Source organism: Eleginops maclovinus, chromosome 15 (assembly GCF_036324505.1).
Source record: "Eleginops maclovinus isolate JMC-PN-2008 ecotype Puerto Natales chromosome 15, JC_Emac_rtc_rv5, whole genome shotgun sequence".
Lineage (NCBI taxonomy): Eukaryota > Metazoa > Chordata > Actinopteri > Perciformes > Eleginopidae > Eleginops > Eleginops maclovinus.
Window position 1 is genome coordinate 800,545 of NC_086363.1, and position 7,525 is coordinate 808,069.

The window sequence follows — 7,525 nt, forward strand, 5'->3', positions numbered from 1 at the left end:
TTGATTCTAAGTTTCTACTTCCTTTTTTTTTTAGAATTTCACTTTTCAAACAGAATTCTGAGAAATAAATCTGAAAGTCTGAGAAGAATCAGTCATCAATGAGTCCAGCAGTGGCTCAGTCAGTACTGGTTTGGACTGGGACTTGTAGGTCGCTGGTTCAAGTCCCCGAACAGACCTAACATATGCAGTGTGGACTGGTACTTGGAGATGTTCACCTCCTAAACTTTCTGTGGTTCCCTTGAGCAAGGCACTGTAAACACCCCCCCTCCTCCATTGCTCCCAGTACTAGGATGGGTTAAATTCAGGGGTCAGATTTCACTGCGACAGTTAAAGAGGCTTTCGTCCTCCGATTCTAAAAAAAGTATATATTTTTGTCACATCCCAAAATGATCCTCTCAGATGTCCCTAATCCTCTTCCGTAGATTACGTTTCTTCAATGCCTTTAGAAACACAGATGGATATATTACAGGTAGACGCACTGAATTCATCTTCATGATTTATATGAACTTTAATTCTTCTTTGTTTTATTTAGAAATCCTCTTACTGTTTATTTTCTCTTGTTTTTATTCGCATTGCATTTGATATTGATGTAATCCAAAGAAATGAATCAGGTTACTTTAATATTCCTATACTCAGATGAGGTTACTGATTTCTAGATAACTAGTTACTCTACTGGTTTACATTTTAAAGTCCCCCCCCCCCCCCCGGATATCATGACAGCGACAGACCGCTGCTTCTCTTACGTCATCTGTACATTTTTTACAAGCCGCTGAGCTCCCGAGCGATGATGAATCTGCAGCGGTGTGTGGTCTGCCCACCAACCGGCTCGTAAAAATGACTCATGAAGGAGGAGAATGAGACTGGGACATCCCATAAGTGACCTCAGAAGACTCCCATCACAGAAACCACTGAAGACGGGGAGCAATGGACAACCGATGCATGGAATCACCGGTAGAGTGCATCTTGACTCTGGACACTGATTACTAAAACAAAGGCACTGGTTGCCCCAAAAATCTCCATGTGACGTCTCTTTTAGGTGTCTTGCCTGCAGGAATCTGCACAGAATCACATATGCGTTTTGAAATACCTTTTTTTCCGTAAAAAAGGTTTCCTAATATTACTTTTAAAGGTGTTATTGATGCAGATAAAGGTCAGTGAGTGAATGTTTTCCGGGGTCAAACTATCCAGATCATCAGTGAATCTGTATAGTTTCAGGGTTGCTAACAGGAAGTGTAATATTGGACCAAGTTTTTATGGATGTGTCCTTTTAACGCCAAAGAGGACACATCTGCATCACCTGACTGGCATCAACACGAGGTATGCAGGATAAAAGTAATGCAAGGACTGCCTCCCCGAAGAGATTTGATTGGACGAGAGTGCGGCTTTAATGAGACGGAGAGTATAGCATTTATATTGATCGGAGCAGCAAGGTAAACCAACGGCTGTCTTACAGTCTTGGAAGCCAAACTCCAACATCCCGCGTTCGACTCCCAGACCCCATTGGTGAACACACTAAGACTTACGTTCCCCCAAAGCCACATCCCTACCAATCCAATAAATCACGTCCCCATCAGTGATTTGCCCTCTCCTCTCCGGGGTCCCAAACTGAACCCAAGGCCTTCGCTGTGTCCCCCTGTTGTGCTGTCATGGGAACAGCAGTCAGTGTTATGAAACCAAACCTCCCTCGGAGATTACTGAGCTGATCCAGCACAATGATCTCATGACTCCCGTCTTATCAGCCGGCCTTGGCTCGCCGATCGAGGCAGTAACAGTGCTTTAGTTAAAGTCAGAATCTGCAACTTTCTAAATGATACCATTGTTCGTTTTGCTAGTGAGCGTTTCTTTAATCCCAGTGAACACCTGTGGGACATTTAGAAACACCAAATGAGTAAAGATGTTCTTGAAAAGGCCTTTCAAATCCATGAAGAGAAGAACTGAAACTGCTCTGGAGGCTAACGTAGACATCACAACAGCTCGTTTTAGTTTCATTTATTGGTCATGCATCTGTAATTGTTCCTACTTCCCATACAAACCATCATCCTGTTGGTCTATAAGCATTTGAAACACGGTTTGGCTAAATTAATGCACATACAAGAATCAAGCAGAGTTTGTATCTTCATGTTGATTGCACCTATGAGTCGATTTGGATAGAAGCGTGAGATGGATGATAGATAACGGCACGTAGGTTTGGTTTTCCTGCAGTCAGTTCAACTTAAAGATGGGGCTGAGGCTGATAGACTGCCAGCAGAAGTCCGTATATAACAGCCCATCCAAAAGTAATGGAGTCACACACCAGGTAACGCCTTCTGTGTTGGAAAAATACACCGTATGTAAGAAGTGGACTGAGTCAGCATGATGTCACCCATTGGTTTGTGGACTGCGGCCTTGTGGGAAACCATCCTTTAGTAAATAAATGTGCTGAAGAAGACTTGCAGCTAGAGATCGAGACCTATCATACTCATGGCTGCACTTCTTCCTTAAGATATACGATATCAGGCTCGGGGCCTGATCAGCAAAGACTGTTAACTTTTAAGCATCGATTCACAAGTCCTTCGTGACTGAAGAAGCTTCAAACATCCTAACGTTGGGTGGAGTAAAAATGACGTATTGTCCCAGAGAGAAAATATCAGTGAGGGTCTCCAGAGGAATGAATGACTGTTGTGGGGATGAACCAGTGGGAACACCCAAACACAACATGTCTGTTCACATACAAATCTTATCATTTGGTTCTGTAAACGTCCCTGAAGGATTGGTAACAACCGATGGAAAACCCCCTGATGTGGACCCTCACCAGAACCCAATCAGTGTTCTGTTGGCCTGCATCTCCTCCTGCGTCTACCAAATCTAAATAAATCAATAGATTAGACCCCGTTACAAACAGCTGATACAGAATAAACTCACCTTTTGATGTTAACTTCACAATAAAACTGAACACATTGAGGTGTGTGCGTTCGGTTAAAAACAATCCCATCTCTGCCTCCCAGAAACCAGGGTTCAAAATAACTTGCAATAAAAACATTGGAGGGGAGGGGGCTATTAATGGAGAGGAAGGTCCCAGGAGATCTGGGCAGCGCAAAGCATGCTGGGTAACATAACTCCTCTGTTTGGATTTATCGTAGAGCTCATATTTTCCATGTTTAACTAGAAGAGGTCACCAGTGCAACCAGCACCACTGTGGTTTACAGATATGTACGGTCACTTAATGCCTGCAAGGACGTTCTAACTCCCAGTAGACCTCACACCAAACAGCCAATAATACAAAAAAAGAGTCAAACAGTCGTAGAAAGATCAGCAAATCCAAAGCTGTGGGTATTTAGTAATTGAAGTAGTAATTTAACAGGCTTTCTTCATCCATAACCAGGTCGATTTGGCGCCTCAACTAAACTTGAACTATTTCTAAAGCGATAATGGGAACATGAACTATAACCCTGACCCCACCAAAGACCGGTCAGATGCAAAGACTGATAAAGGCTGCATGGTGTTCATTTGAAGCCTTATGATGATGCTTCAGATTCAAATTCATCCTGAGGGGACCATGAATATGTCTGACCGAGAAGACCCACAACATCGATCATCTTTTCCAGCCGTAATGGGAAAGACTGCCAGATGTTTACCAGTTGTCTTTCTCACAGTGACAGAAGCCACCTTTAGGACAAACACGTTCATGGTCCACAGGGAAACCTAATTAGTGTTAATCAAATGTATACAGGCTATACTAGATATTGAAGCTGATGATGATGATGATGATGATGATGATGATGATGATGATGATGATGACGATGATGATGATGATGATGATGATGCTTAAAGGAGAGTATAATTCATCCTAAGGGGACCAAAAATGTCTCTTTTCTAGAAGAACCACAGCCTGATCTTTTTACATCTTGGAACAGCATTCCCGACGTTCATGGTCCCCAGAGGACGAACCCTTAGACGCAACCAGTTAAACTGCAATTTATTGAAGTTAAGCATATGTCAAAACAAAGCCTTATACTGGTGCTACAGGAACACATTCAAAGTGAGTATAATTCATCCTAAGGGGAACATAAATGTCTCTTTTCTAGAAGAACCACAGCCTGATCGGTTTGCATCTTAGAACAGCAACAAAAAGAGCACTTTTTTAAACACTTTGTGTTTTTTAAGTCACCAAGAATCCCTAACCCATAACTGAGAACTTATTTTAACCAAAACCCAGATGACTCACTAATTCCAACCAATTATTTTTGGTTCTAAACCTAACCAAACGTTGACCACCGGCTGTGTGAGGAAACAGTTGTATTTTTTAAACCATAATGGGAAAGAAATCCCAATAAAACAGTCTTTCCCATAATGACACCAGTAGGACGAAGTGTAGGTGGCCTGGGAACTGGTTCAAGTCCCCAGAAAGTCCAAGTGCTACCGAGGTGTCCCTGAGCAAGGCACCGTTCCCTACACTGCTCCCCGCTCCTGTAAACGTCCCCTCTGTGGAATGAATAAAGGTCCCCAGAGGATAAACCCTAGCCGCTGAGCCGCCACCAAACACCAGTTAAACTGTTATTTACTGAAGCTAATCATATGTCAAAACAAAGCCTCATGGGGCTGCAGGACAGTTATCATCACTCATCCTCAGGGGAACACGAGGAACAAAGCATCAGACATCTGCTTACTTATTTCTCAACAAAAATAGCACAATTTGGAAACGAAAAACATGTTCTTTTAAATTAAAAACACAGCAGTTTTGTATAGCGCCACCTAATTGTTCAGACAAAGCCTTTAATGAGCTAATGGTGTGTAACCATAATGACCCGACCCATGACAAAGAGCTTTTCTAACCCAAACCCTGAAGCCTCCCGAACCACACTCCATAAACCAGATTCATTTAGTGCTCCGTAATGTTTTTTAAATGCCATTATGTCTCCATTACTTCATGCTCTCTGTGTTTTCTGCAGCTCTGTATCACCGGGAGCTCCAAGATCTATTACATTAACGTGCTTAATGCACGGCTTCCTGAAACAAGCGTTTACTGCGCTCTGAATGAAGGGAGTCATAACTCACTGACTCATGAACGCAGCGCCTCCTGAGTCAGTGAGAACCACATTTAGGCTCTGCACATAAACACCTTTGTTCCACTTACTCCCGGCCACCATGTTACACCCTTACCGTCCATATCCCTCAACTCAATACGAATGATCTTCACCAATACCATGTTTCATGGACCAAATCTGTGCTGTTTCTCTCAATCTGCATGAACCATCTGTGGCATTGTGTTTTCCCTCTCAGTATAACTCTGGATTTAGGGATTTCTATATGAATAAACCCAGAGATGAGTAACTATATTTACTCAAATACTGCCTAAGTACAATTTTGATGGAACCTTGTACTTCCACTCCACTACAGTTCAGAGGTAAATGTTGTACTTCTACTTTACTCAAGTACAAGACCTGAGTACTTCTACTTTACTCAAGTACAAGATCTGAGTACTTCTACTTTACTCAAGAACAAGACCTGAGTACTTCTACTTTACTCAAGTACAAGATCAGAGTACTTCTACTTTACTCAAGTACAAGACCTGAGTACTTCTACTTTACTCAAGTACAAGACCTGAGTAATTCTACTTTACTCAAGTACAAGACCTGAGTACTTCTACTTTACTCAAGTACAAGATCTGAGTACTTCTACTTTACTCAAGTACAAGACCTGAGTACTTCTACTTTTACTCAAGTACAATAACTGAGTACTTCTACTTTACTCAAGTACAAGACCTGAGTACTTCTACTTTACTCAAGTACAAGACCTGAGTACTTCTACTTTACTCAAGTACAAGATCAGAGTACTTCTACTTTACTCAAGTACAAGATCTGAGTACTTCTACTTTACTCAAGTACAAGACCTGAGTACTTCTACTTTACCCAAGTACAACATCTGAGTACTTCTACTTTACTCAAGTACAAGATCTGAGTACTTCTACTTTACTCAAGTACAAGACCTGAGTACTTCTACTTTACTCAAGTACAAGATCTGAGTACTTCTACTTTACTCAAGTACCAGACCTGAGTACTTCTACTTTACTCAAGAACAAGATCTGAGTACTTCTACTTTACTCAAGTACAAGAACTGAGTACTTCTACTTTACTCAAGTACAAGGTCTGAGTACTTCTACTTTACTCAAGTACAAGGCCTGAGTACTTCTACTTTACTCAAGTACAACATCAGAGTACTTCTACTTTTAGTCAAGTACAAGATCTGAGTACTTCTACTTTTAGTCAAGTACAAGATCTGAGTACTTCTACTTTAGTCAAGTACAAGATCTGAGTACTTCTACTTTACTCAAGTACAAGATCAGAATACTTCTACTTCACTCAAGTACAAGATCTGAGTACTTCTACTTTACTCAAGTACAAGACCTGAGTACTTCTACTTTTAGTCAAGTACAAGATCTGAGTACTTCTACTTTACTCAAGTACAAGACCTGAGTACTTCTACTTTACTCAAGTACAAGATCTGAGTACTTCTACTTTACTCAAGTACAAGACCTGAGTATTTCTACTTTACTCAAGTACAAGACCTGAGTACTTCTACTTTACTCAAGTACAAGACCTGAGTACTTCTACTTTACTCAAGTACAAGATCTGAGTTTCAATGTCAACTTTGGAAGGCTGGATGTTTGATCAGTCTTAATAAAAATGATTATATTTGAAGCCGTTAATAATTAACATTTTGTATTTTTTATTTGGTAAATAAAAAAGAACTATAAAATAAAATGCATTTATATTACTCGCCAAATCCCCAGTGATGTTGTAGATATTGATGGTATTTTAAATGATATCAAATTAGTTTCTTAGTGATTGAATTTATCAGAATTATTTGGTGTACTTTTTCGATCAACAAACTAAACTTTTTCAAACATATGTTAATGAATGAAACTCATTTATAACATAAATACAATCAGCTGTTGGTGATGACGTCAGCTTGTCTTACCTGCTCTCAGCCTATCAGAGGTCACAGATTTTCAGTCCCAATAAAAAGTCTCTGGTCCTGTGAGACGACGTCACTGATGGATAACACACATCACTGATAATGTGTGAAATATCTTCTCCTCTTTTTCTCTAACAGAGCAGGGTGCAGTTTGTTCTGTGAGCTCCCAGAGAAATAAAACCTCCTCTTCCTCCTGTTCCTCCTCTTCCTCTGCTGCAGCCGGTCTGTTCTCAGTGAGAGACCGCTCTATATTTAACATGTGCTCTCAGTCTGGGTTAGCAGCTGAACTGACCGTGGCTTTAACAAACACAACAGCTGACGACCAGTGTCCTCCTCCTCTTCCTACTCCTCCTCTTCCTCCTCCTCAACATCCTTCTACTGTATTTTTTTAAAAGAGGCCCTAGTCTGCTTCCTGTTGTTTCCCCTCTCCTGAAGTGTGTTGATAGGTTTTGAGTGCATGTAAATGGTCTGCAAAGGCTTAAATTCCTGTGTTCCCTCCCACACCCTTCCAGGAAAGCCTCCATTGGACTCCTTTGTTTACTTCCTGAACATGGTGTCATCACTATAGAAC

General features: G+C 41.1%; 1 protein-coding gene across 5 annotated transcripts in view; it reads right to left on the minus strand.

The window, feature by feature from the left end:
* LOC134876884 (filamin-A-interacting protein 1-like) overlaps positions 1 to 7,227 on the minus strand; it is a 32,520-nt gene extending 25,293 nt beyond the window's left edge. For all 5 annotated transcript variants that reach the window (XM_063902108.1, XM_063902105.1, XM_063902109.1 and 2 more), the window contains exon 1: positions 6,958 to 7,227. The gene's annotated coding sequence lies outside the window, so the exon portion shown is untranslated. The remainder of the gene's footprint in view (positions 1 to 6,957) is intronic.
* Positions 7,228 to 7,525: the final 298 nt, after the last annotated feature.